Raw genomic sequence first — 10,552 nt, 5'->3', positions numbered from 1 at the left:
GGTTCGATCCTCAGCACCACATACCAACAAAGATGTTGTGTCCACCGAGAACTAAAAAATAATATTTAAAAAATTCTCTCTCTCTCTCTCTTAAAAAAAAAAAAAAAGATTTTTGAGTTCTGGAAGGCCAGAAGTTCCATAACATGCATCTACACATGGCTGGTATAAAGTAAGAAAACTTGTAGATTGACCTTGTAGAGGACAGTGCTATGATGAGAGTCATACATTTATCAGAAAATGGTAGGCAAAAAGGTGGAGATGTTAAAGCACAATGCACCTAGTGAACTGAATATTTATAGAAAGTAGATTCACATTTATCTAAGATGCCTTCCAGAAGGCAGCGGGGATGGGGTTGAGCTGGGGATGCAGTTCAGTAGACATGCCTAAGAGCATGTGCTCAACATGAGCAAGGCTCTGGATTGGATCCCCACCACCACCACCACCACAAAAGGTTACTCCAAGTTTTCAGAGGTTACAAACCTTCTATGTGACAGTCCCAGATACATGAAAAGAAAAGAAAAAAAAAAATCTTGGTGCAAACGGTTATATAATTATCAAGACCCTTAGTATTCTGGGATTACAGTCCATAACAAAATATAAGAATGAAGTCAAATTAGAGGTATAATTAGCCTAATTCCAACTGCTATTAGATTTTAACTTTAACTAACACAGGTTTGAACTTTTGCTCAACTGCAAAACTACTTTCCACAAGCTATCCAGCTGTCTGAGCACTACACAACCCTATTTACTTTGTTTATGAAAAGAATATAATAAAATTAGACACACTTGGGAGGCTGAGACCCTAATCAACTTAGTGAGGCCCTAAGCTATATGGGGGGGGCTGGTGATGTGGCTCAGTGTTGAAATGCTTCTGGATTCAATCTCTTGCACCAAAAATAAAATTAACAAAATTAGACCCAATTTTGGCGGAATACTTGTACCGATAGGTAATTTCTGACTTCATAAATGGACAAAAAGACTTAGAAATGAAAGTCAACAACCAATTACAAGCACTACAAGATAGTCATACTTCAAAGTAACAAGTTATTCATTTGAAGCACTGCCTTGGAAAACAGCTCAGTGCAAAACCATTTACTCCCACACTTCACACATAAGACAAAGGGGTCTGTGACTTTGGTATGTCTTTGGGGTGTGTTTGATACAGGGGCTGGGGCCCATCAGTAGAGTGCTTGCCTAGCATGTGTGAGGTGCTGGGTTCAAGCCTCAGAACTACATAAAAATAAATAAAATGTTAAATAAATAAATGTCAGAGATACTGATATAATTTTAAGGCTTGATAAAAGTTCTACCCAGTGGTATAAAGGTGTATTAAGAACTATAATGCAAATAATAATAATAGCAATAACAATAATAATAAAAAAGCTCATGTATAATAGTATAATTTGGAGGACATACTTTATATACAGAGTTATGAAAAATGGTGTTGTGAATGGATAATTATGATTGTAATGCATTCCACTATTGTCATGTATGTATTTAAAAAAAAAAAAAAAAAGTTCTACCCAGAGACCTCAAGCTGGGAAGAGAAGATGGCTCTTAAGTCTCAGGCACAGTAGTAGATATTAGGTGCTAGGGATTGAGCCCAGAGCCTTGCTAGGCAAGGCCATGGTAGGCAAGCACTCTACCACTGAGCTACATCCTCAGTCCTTTTCAATTCAAGAGAGGGTCTCACTAAGTTGCCCAAGCTTGTGATCATGCTGTCTCAGTCTCAGTATCTGGGATTACAGGTGTGTTGTTCTGTTTTGTTCTTAAATCCTATTTTGCCATGCTCTCATTCATGAATTGTTTGTTGCACTTGGGCTTATGATGCTGTTGATTATGTCAAAGTACATCTTCCAATACTCATTCTGATCGCTGGTGACCTTTATTTTCTCAACCAGTAGTTTCAAGGTACTCCAACACTCCTTACCACTTTTATAACACCATGGATAAGAACTGATCTCTAAATCAGGAGGCCTAGGACAGTGCAGCAGGGCCTATTAACACTTTGGCTAAAAACTTAGTATAGCCTGTAAGCCAAATTATCTTAAAACAGTAACAAATCATTTAGGAATCTAAAACAAGATGGGTGCAGTTGTACACTGTGATTAAAGGTGTGTACAACTTAAGCCTGGCAACTTAGTGAGACCCTGCAGTTGTACACACCTTTAATCACAGTGACTCAGGAGGCTGAGGTAGGAGGATGGCCAGTTCAATGCCAGCATCAGAAACTTAATTTAAAACACTTCTCAAAATAAAAAGGGATAGGGATGTGGTTCACTAGTAAAGTGCCCCCCCAGAACCAAAAATTAAAATACATTTGATTCTGACTCCTTCCTGTTTTAAATTCTACTGAAACATTTCCCCAGCCCTTTTTATTTTTTTGAGACAGGATATTGCTAAATTGCTGAGGCTGGCCTTGAATTTGATATCTCATGCCTCACTCAGCCTCCAGAGTCACTGGGATTACAGGCATGTGCCATTGTACCCAGCTCACTCTCCATTTTTTAAGAACATCAAAAAAAAAAAAAAAAGGCAGGCAATATATGTGAAGTAACTGGCATAGTGCCTACACTGGAAGGCACTATGCCATCTTTCTTTCCACATCACTCCTCTGCCCTATCAAACTCTATAATTTCTAACAATGCAGCTAAGAGGTACATATGAACAAATAACTTAAAAAAGAGTAAGGCAACCCATCAGGGCAAGAGAGCTACGTATTGTGCCACACAGGATTTAAAGGAACTGAGGTAGCGCAGCCAGAAGACAACAAAGCAATTACCTTTTCGAGCACATTCTCACAAAGGAAAATATGCGGGATGCTACAATATCAATCTGGTTCAAATAAGGACTGAGAAACTCCACAGAAATGAAATGCATTATGGAGTTGCAGAAACAGCATCACTGAAGGAATTTAAGATGCCACTGTATCACCTAATACTGCAGAAATCAAGAGAAATATTAGCATATAAAATCCTAATTGGTTAGGGTCAAATACCAGGCATTATTTTACATGGCATTTTGGTAGATATCTCTGGGTTTTATTTTCTTACTTGCCTTTTGTCTCAGTGATACTACTAGTACACTCAAAAAAATAAATAGTGCTCACAGTGGAATCCTTTCTGGGCAACCCATCTCTGTGTAAGACTGAGTATGATATAAAGTAACCCATAACAGGCAACCCTGCTAAGAATTGCTCCCTAAAACAAAACCAGTGAAAGATAGTGATTTATTTTTAAATGCTATCACCAAAAAGTAATGTCCATATTCACCTTGACATCTATCACTGCTCAGGGTGAGCATGCTTTCTGTGAGTAGTTGGATCATTTGATTTTTTTTTTAAGTACTTGGCAGTGAACCCAGGGTCGCTCTCCCACTGAGCAACGCCCCTCCCCCACATGCATACACAGGCACAGGGACACTTTTTTGAGACAGGGTCTTACTAAATTACCCTCAATGTAAGATCTTCCTGCCTAAGCCTCCCAAATAGCTGGGATATCAGGTGTGTGCCACTGTGCCCAGTAAGCCACATGATTTCTAGTTACTTTCACTGTGAAGATTCTGAGTCCAAGCAGACACTGTCCAGAAATAAAGACAAATGTACTAGATAAAATCCCTCTACTGGACTATAGTACCTCTGGAAACCTAAGCATAGTCACCAAGGCAGAGAACAAAAACAACAATAAATAGCCTGTAAGGGTATATAAGAGAACCAAACACCACCCTAGGCATCATAATCTCTCTGGGGATTTCTAGAAATTATCATGATATGTTAAAAAGGCGGCTTTGGGGAATGGGGACTGGGGATTGAATCTTGAGGGGAGTACTCTACAGGACTGGTTTTTTTTTTTTTTTTTTTTTTTTTGGAGACAGGGTCTCACCAAGTTGCTGGGGCTGGCCTAAGACCCGGTGATCTTTCTGCCTCAGCTTCCCAAATTGCTGGGATTAGAAGCATGTGAATCCAGGTCTGGCCTAAAGTGACATTTAATAAATTCATCCACCATGTCATTTTCTTTTTTGTTTTTGCAGTGCCGGGGGATTAAATCTAAGACCTTGTATATGCTAGGCAAGCCCTCTACCACTGAGCCATACATATCCCCAGCCTGAAATCTATACATATTTTTGTTTGCTCTGCAGTACTAGGGATTGAACCCAAGGGTATTCTCCATGGAGCTACACCCGCACCCCTTTTTATAAGACTAGGTGTTGGTAAATTGCCTTGGACTCACAATTCTCTGCATCCTCACTTGGTAATATTTAATTTTCATGAGTGTATATACACCGTTTCTCAAACTTGATAGAAAATTCCTGAGTCAAGACATGTTTTATTTTGTTTTTACTGTTCTTGTTTGTTTTTGTTTTTGGTAGTGGTACTGGAGAATGAACCCAAGGCCTTCTGCATGCAAGGCAAGCACTCTACCAACTGAGCTATATCCCCAGCCCTAGTCTGTTTTTATTTATTATACTACCTATGCACTTAATACATACATAAGACACCCAGGTGTCATGATAAATCATGGTGTCAGTAGGAAATTAATTTTCTTTCCCAGGGCAAAACAACTTTTTCAATACCATCTAAGAGTATCTTGTCTCCATTACCCATCAAAACATACTATATGTTTTGAACAACTAACAATTAAAAAAAAATTAATTAATTAAAAAAAAATAAAGTTGTAGTTGAACACAAAAAAAGAAAAAAGAAAAAAAAAACATACTATATTCTGGGGCCAGTGGTACACACGCACACAGCAATCCCATGGGCTGCGGAGGCTGGAGCAGGAGGGTTGCAAGTTCAAAGATAGACCCAGTAATTTATTGAGGCCCTGTATCAAAATTTAAAAAGGGCTGGGGATGTGGCTCAGTGTTTAAGTGCCCCTGGTTCAATTCCTGATACTAAAAGAAGCACACTATATGTTGCAGATGTAGCTCATTCAATGGCAGAGCGCTTGTTTAACATGTGTGAGGCCCTGGGTTTTATCCCCAGTACTGGGGATAAAAAAATAAACCTATAAGCCAGACATGGTGGAGTGTAACTATATTCCTAGCTACTCAAGTTGCTCAGGCAGGATCACTTGAGCCACAGGTTCAAGGTCAGCTTGGGTAACACAGCAAGACAGCATCACAAAACACTATATAGTCTGCAAGTAATAAAATTCACTATGCACATCATGCTCTTAAATAAAGAATTTCTGGGGCTGGGGTTGTGGCTCAGCGGTGGAGTGCTCGCCTCACACGTGCGAGACCCTGGGTTCGATCCTCAGCACCACATACAAAAATAAACAAGTGAAATAAAGGTGTTGTGTCCAACTACAACTAAAAAATAAATATTAAAAAAAAAGAATTTCTAGAAAGATTTTCTTTATTTCAAAGCTATATGAAGCATGCTTTAAAAAAATAAATTTAAAAAATTGACAAATCAAATTGTAATTTGTGTATTTTCAACTTCCAGAACATTCATCACTGTAGAAGCATTCCAATAACAGTGCATAAATTCAAAATTATAATTGGCAAATTGCAATTTTTCTTTAAATATTAACTGTTTTAACCCCACACTCAAGACAACTACAAGGGGAGCATTTCTATTTTATAGCATTCCTCTAATAAAAGATATGAAGAACAGCCTGATGGTGGCAGCATAATACAGTTTCTCAGCAAAGGTATTAAGCTTTTTTTAAGCAACAGAAATAAAACACAATGAGAATTTCAAAAGAAGCATTAAGAAAAGAGTAATTAACAAGAAAATACAGATGATTATAATCAGTCAAAACCAAACATCCTTATCCTAAGAATGTCAAACTTTAAAGATGCTTATATCCTAAGTACAGAAAATACCCAAATTCCTAAATACAGAATTGGTCTATTATGAAGAGAAATGAGCAACCACCACTATACCTTGAATTGTCTTCAAAGGAGATTTAGCTATCAAACACACCAAAAATATTTATACTATATACTTCTGCATTCACTTAACATTTAGTATTGTGTCCCCACTGCAGACAGACAATGCTTATTTACTGAATGACTGGATGGAGCTAGGATACAGTATGCTCAGTGGTACAGTACTTGCCTAGCAAACATGAGACCCTGGGGGTTCAATAAGCAGCATCGCAAATGTTTTTCACATAAATTTATGAAGATGATTAAATAAGATAGCCCAAGAAGACATACATGTTCTAGTTAGGCACAACTGCCAGTGCCTGTAGTAATCCCAGTTGTGGCAGAAGGATCACAAGTTTAAGGACAACCTCAACAACTTCCACTGGCTCAAAATTAAAGGGGGGAAAAAAAAAAAAAAAACTGGGGATGTAGCTCAATGGTAAAGCACCCTGGGTTTAATCCCTAGTACAAAAAAAAAAAAGATCCATTAAGTCCTTTGTTTTTACCAGTTTATATGTGTTTCAAAAATGAAAAGCAGAGGAAACTTACAAATTATATTAAACTGGGCAATTTTAGGTATGACTTTACCACGATCAACTCAAGCATGTGCTAACTCCATACTCTATGCCAAGCATTGAGCAAAGCCCTGCAGAAACAATGATAAACATCTCAGAGCTAATAGGAATAAAGATTTCATAGTTGCTGTTCCTATAACCAAAACAAAAACCTCCCCCGCACCACCCAGTACTGGGGATTTATCCATGGGGCTCTTTACCACTTAACCTCATTTTCAGTCCTTTTAATTTTGAGAAAAGGTCTGGCTAAATTGCCCAAACTGATCTAGAACTCTTATCCTCCTGCTTCAGTCTCCCAAGTAGCTGTGATTATAGGCCAATGCACTGAGAAACTTTAAAAAAAAGAAAACATGTAGGTACCTGAAACAACAGAAAACAATGTCAAATATCAAACCCCAAGATATATCAATTAACCTGTAGGTTTTTCCATTCCTTTGTTCTGAAACAGGGTCCTATGTTGCCAAGGCTGTCTTGGAACTAACTCCCCAGGTTCAAGGGATCTTTTTTTTTTTTAAATTAAATATTTATTTTGTTTTAGTTTTCAGTGGACACGCTTGTATGTGGTGCTGAGGATCGAACCCAGGCCACATGCATGCCAGGCGAGCGCGCTACGCTTGAGGCACATCCCCAGCCAGAAGGGGGATCTTATCTCAAGAGTCTGAAGTGGCTAGAACTACAGGTGTTTGCCACCATGCCAGGCTTTAGTTTCTTTGTGTTTTTGTTGTTTTTTAAAAACAGCCGTCCCAAGCTAAAGTTATAGTCAAAGTTATACCCTCCCCAAAAAAAGGAAAAAGAAAAAGAAAAACTGCTACATTAACACTGTATCTCTTTTCATTATTTTCTCACATTGTTTGCTCAGCATGTAAATTTGTTAAATACATAATTCTGTAACAAGGGTTCACTTGATGCTTTGACTACATCCCTTGTCACATTAAAACTTACATGTTTTTTTCTTTTTCCCAACCTTCTCCTCCCTGATCTCTCCTTCCTATTGTCATTTTCTCCGAATCACCTCTTTAAAAAAAAAAATGATAAGCAAAATCACAGGCTCTGGGTCAGGAGTCCCCTCTTGTCTTCCTTTTTGGATTGGCTGAGCTTTCAGCTAGAAATTTACTGGTTCCGGGGCAACAAATTCTCACTCACCCAGGAGGAAAGGCAAGGCAATTTCATTAACTCAAAGATCCTAAAGACAGGGCACAGGGGCTGGGGATATGGCTCAAGCGGTAGCGCCTTCGCCTGGCATGCGCGCAGGCTGGGTTGGATCCTCAGCACCACATACAAATAAAGATGTTGTGTCTGCCGAAAACTAAAAAATATATATTAAAAAATTCTCTCTCTTTTAAAAAAAAAAGACAGGGCACAAACTTGTAATCCTAGCAACTGCTGAGGCAGGAGGATCACCAGTTCAAGGTCAGCAACCTGAGGAAAACCTATCTCAAAATGAAAAATTCAATCCCCAGCACCAAAAAAAAAAAAAAACTAGGAGGGGCTGGGGATGTAGATACACCTGGGTCCAGTCCCTAGTACAGCACACAATAATATTGTAAAGGAAGGCACAGGGGAATGATGAGTCTAGAACACCGTTATTTAGAATCCCTATGAGGAACTAGGAAAGGAGAAACAGGGAAAACTAACAGAGGGAAAAAACAAAAACAAAGTTTTGACAGTAACAATGAATTCTGTTCAGAGATGCAAAGTTGGGGTCAAGATACAAAATAGACAAGAATAGGGGCTGGGGATGTGGCTCAAGCGGTAGCACACTTGCCTGGCGTGCGTGTGACCCGGGTTCGATCCTCAGCACCACATACAAACAAAGATGTTGTGTCCGCCGAAAACTAAAAAATAAATATTAAAATTCTCTCTCTCTCTCTCTCTCTCTCTCTTTCTAAAAAAAAAAAAAAATAGACAAGAATAGAAATGCCAGGTTGGTGATGGGTATTCCTCCGTGGCCAGACTATATTTAGGCTGGAGATGATGGATAAAGTCAAGGTATCTTATGGAGCTGTAAAAATTTCTATTCAAGCTGCATCATGTTCATGATATAGAGGAGGATTGGCTCTGCAAAATGAATTGCGGGAAGGTCCAGGAATTCAAAAGTTACACTCGTTTTATATTTTTAAAGACTCATGAGCACATAAACAGCAACTGTAGTATGGCAAACACCTGTAATCCCAACAGCTCACCAGGCTGAGGCAGGAAGATTCAGAGTTTAAAACCAGCCTCAGCAACTTAGCCAAGCCCAACGCAACTCAGTGACAGCCTGTGTCAAAATAAAATATGACCCCAGACCCTCTATTGTCCAGCTTAAAAAAAAAAAAAACCAAATTCCTTAGTGCCCAAACTGATATGCTCATTAACTAAGTCACCTCTTGGTATAACTTATAAACCCAGACGTTGTCAGTGGCTCATTTTCCACCAGGAAGGTGGGTCCATCAAAGGTGTCACTCCTTTTCCTGAATAAAACCTTTAAATGAAGTTCTGGTCCAGTCCTTTTGTGCTAATGCGGGGGAGGGGGGGGCCTAGGGTTGTGGCTCAGTGGTAGAGCACTTGCCTAGCAAGTGTGAAGCCCTGGATTCCATCCTCAGCACCACATACAAATAAAGAGGGCTGGGGTTGGAGTTCAGAGGAAGAGCTCGCCTAGCAAGCATGAGCCCTGGGGTTCCATCCTCAGCACCACATAAAATAAAATAAAGGTATTGTGTCCACCTACAACTAAAAAAATAAATGTTTAAAAAAAAAATTAAAAAGACTTGGGAGCCAGGCTCTGTGGCACACGGCTGAGGAGGCTGAGGCATGAGGATCACAAGTTCAAAGCAAAGACTCCAGTTTAGCAAGACCCTGCCTCAAAATAAAAATTAAAAATGGGCTGGAGAACCCGCCCATGCCTGTAATCTCAGCGACTCGGAGGGCGGGGGCAGGAGGATTTAGAGTTCAAAAACAGTCTCAGCAATTTAGCAGGCACTTTGCAACTCAGGGAGACCGTGTCTTGCGCCCCTAGGTTCAATCTCAGGTACAAAATAAATACGTATACAAGATTTAAAAAGAAAAATAAAATCAACTATATCCTAGTAAAGAGAAAAGATTCGAAGAATCGGTTCCATGAATAGGAACTTTAAAAAATTTTCATTCCTTCAGATATCGCATTTGAATAGGATCTACAGATTAAGAGAGTTACTTGAAATTTTTTTCTGCATCCAGTGATTGAAAATCAGATTATCATTCATACCTTACATATATCATATAAAGATCGAGAAAGCTGGGCTGAGGGTTGTGGCTCAGTGATAGAGCGCTCGCCTAGCATAAGTGAGGCACTGGCTTCGATCTTCAGCACCTCATAAAAATGAAATAGATACTGTATCCAACTAAAAATATAAGTATTCAAGAAAAAAAAAAAAGATCGAGAAAGCTTCAATGTGGCAATTAATGTGTCACAAGAAAGACTAGGAATACTTAAATCTCGTCTTTAATGCTACAACCGTGACTTCTATATTATCGGGAATTCTTATATCTTGGCCAGATGAAAACCCGAGCCTGAGTTGTATAAAAGAAAGCTTACAGTCGCTGCCGATCAGCGCTTTGAAGCCGAAATATAACACCTAAAATACTCTTGCGTCCGCGTCTGCATTCGGCCATCCACTCATTTTTCGCAGACCCTCTGGCTTACCCAACCACGACCAAACCTCTCTCCTTGGGTTCTCCCTTCACGAGCAGGATGCGTGGATTTGGAAAAAGCAATACTGCTCTGGGCCAGAGTAATAATGCAGCTCCTCAAAGCAAGGGTGGAGAGGACCCCGAGCCCCGACCGCTGGGTTCCAAGACAAAGCTCGGAACCGCCAACCCCGACAAACATACAAAGAAATACAAAAGCTTCTTCTCTCGGGCGGCGGGTGCGCGGGGCGGAGAGAGGAGAGAAGACGTTACAAACGGATGACACGGAGCAAAGACCCCCGGGGACAGGCGGCCCTCGGCGGGGTCTCCCGGGCCGGGAGAGGCCGTTGGAGCCCGGCTAGGAGCGACCACCTCACGCCCGCTTCCCGAACCTCCGGAGCCCGAGGTGGGGCGGGGGCGTCCTCCCACACACCCCCGACACGCCGAAGCCA

The sequence above is a fragment of the Marmota marmota genome, unplaced genomic scaffold (assembly GCF_001458135.2).
Source record: "Marmota marmota marmota unplaced genomic scaffold, marMar, whole genome shotgun sequence".
NCBI classification, from domain to species: Eukaryota; Metazoa; Chordata; class Mammalia; order Rodentia; family Sciuridae; genus Marmota; species Marmota marmota.
This window is presented reverse-complemented; position numbering follows the sequence as displayed.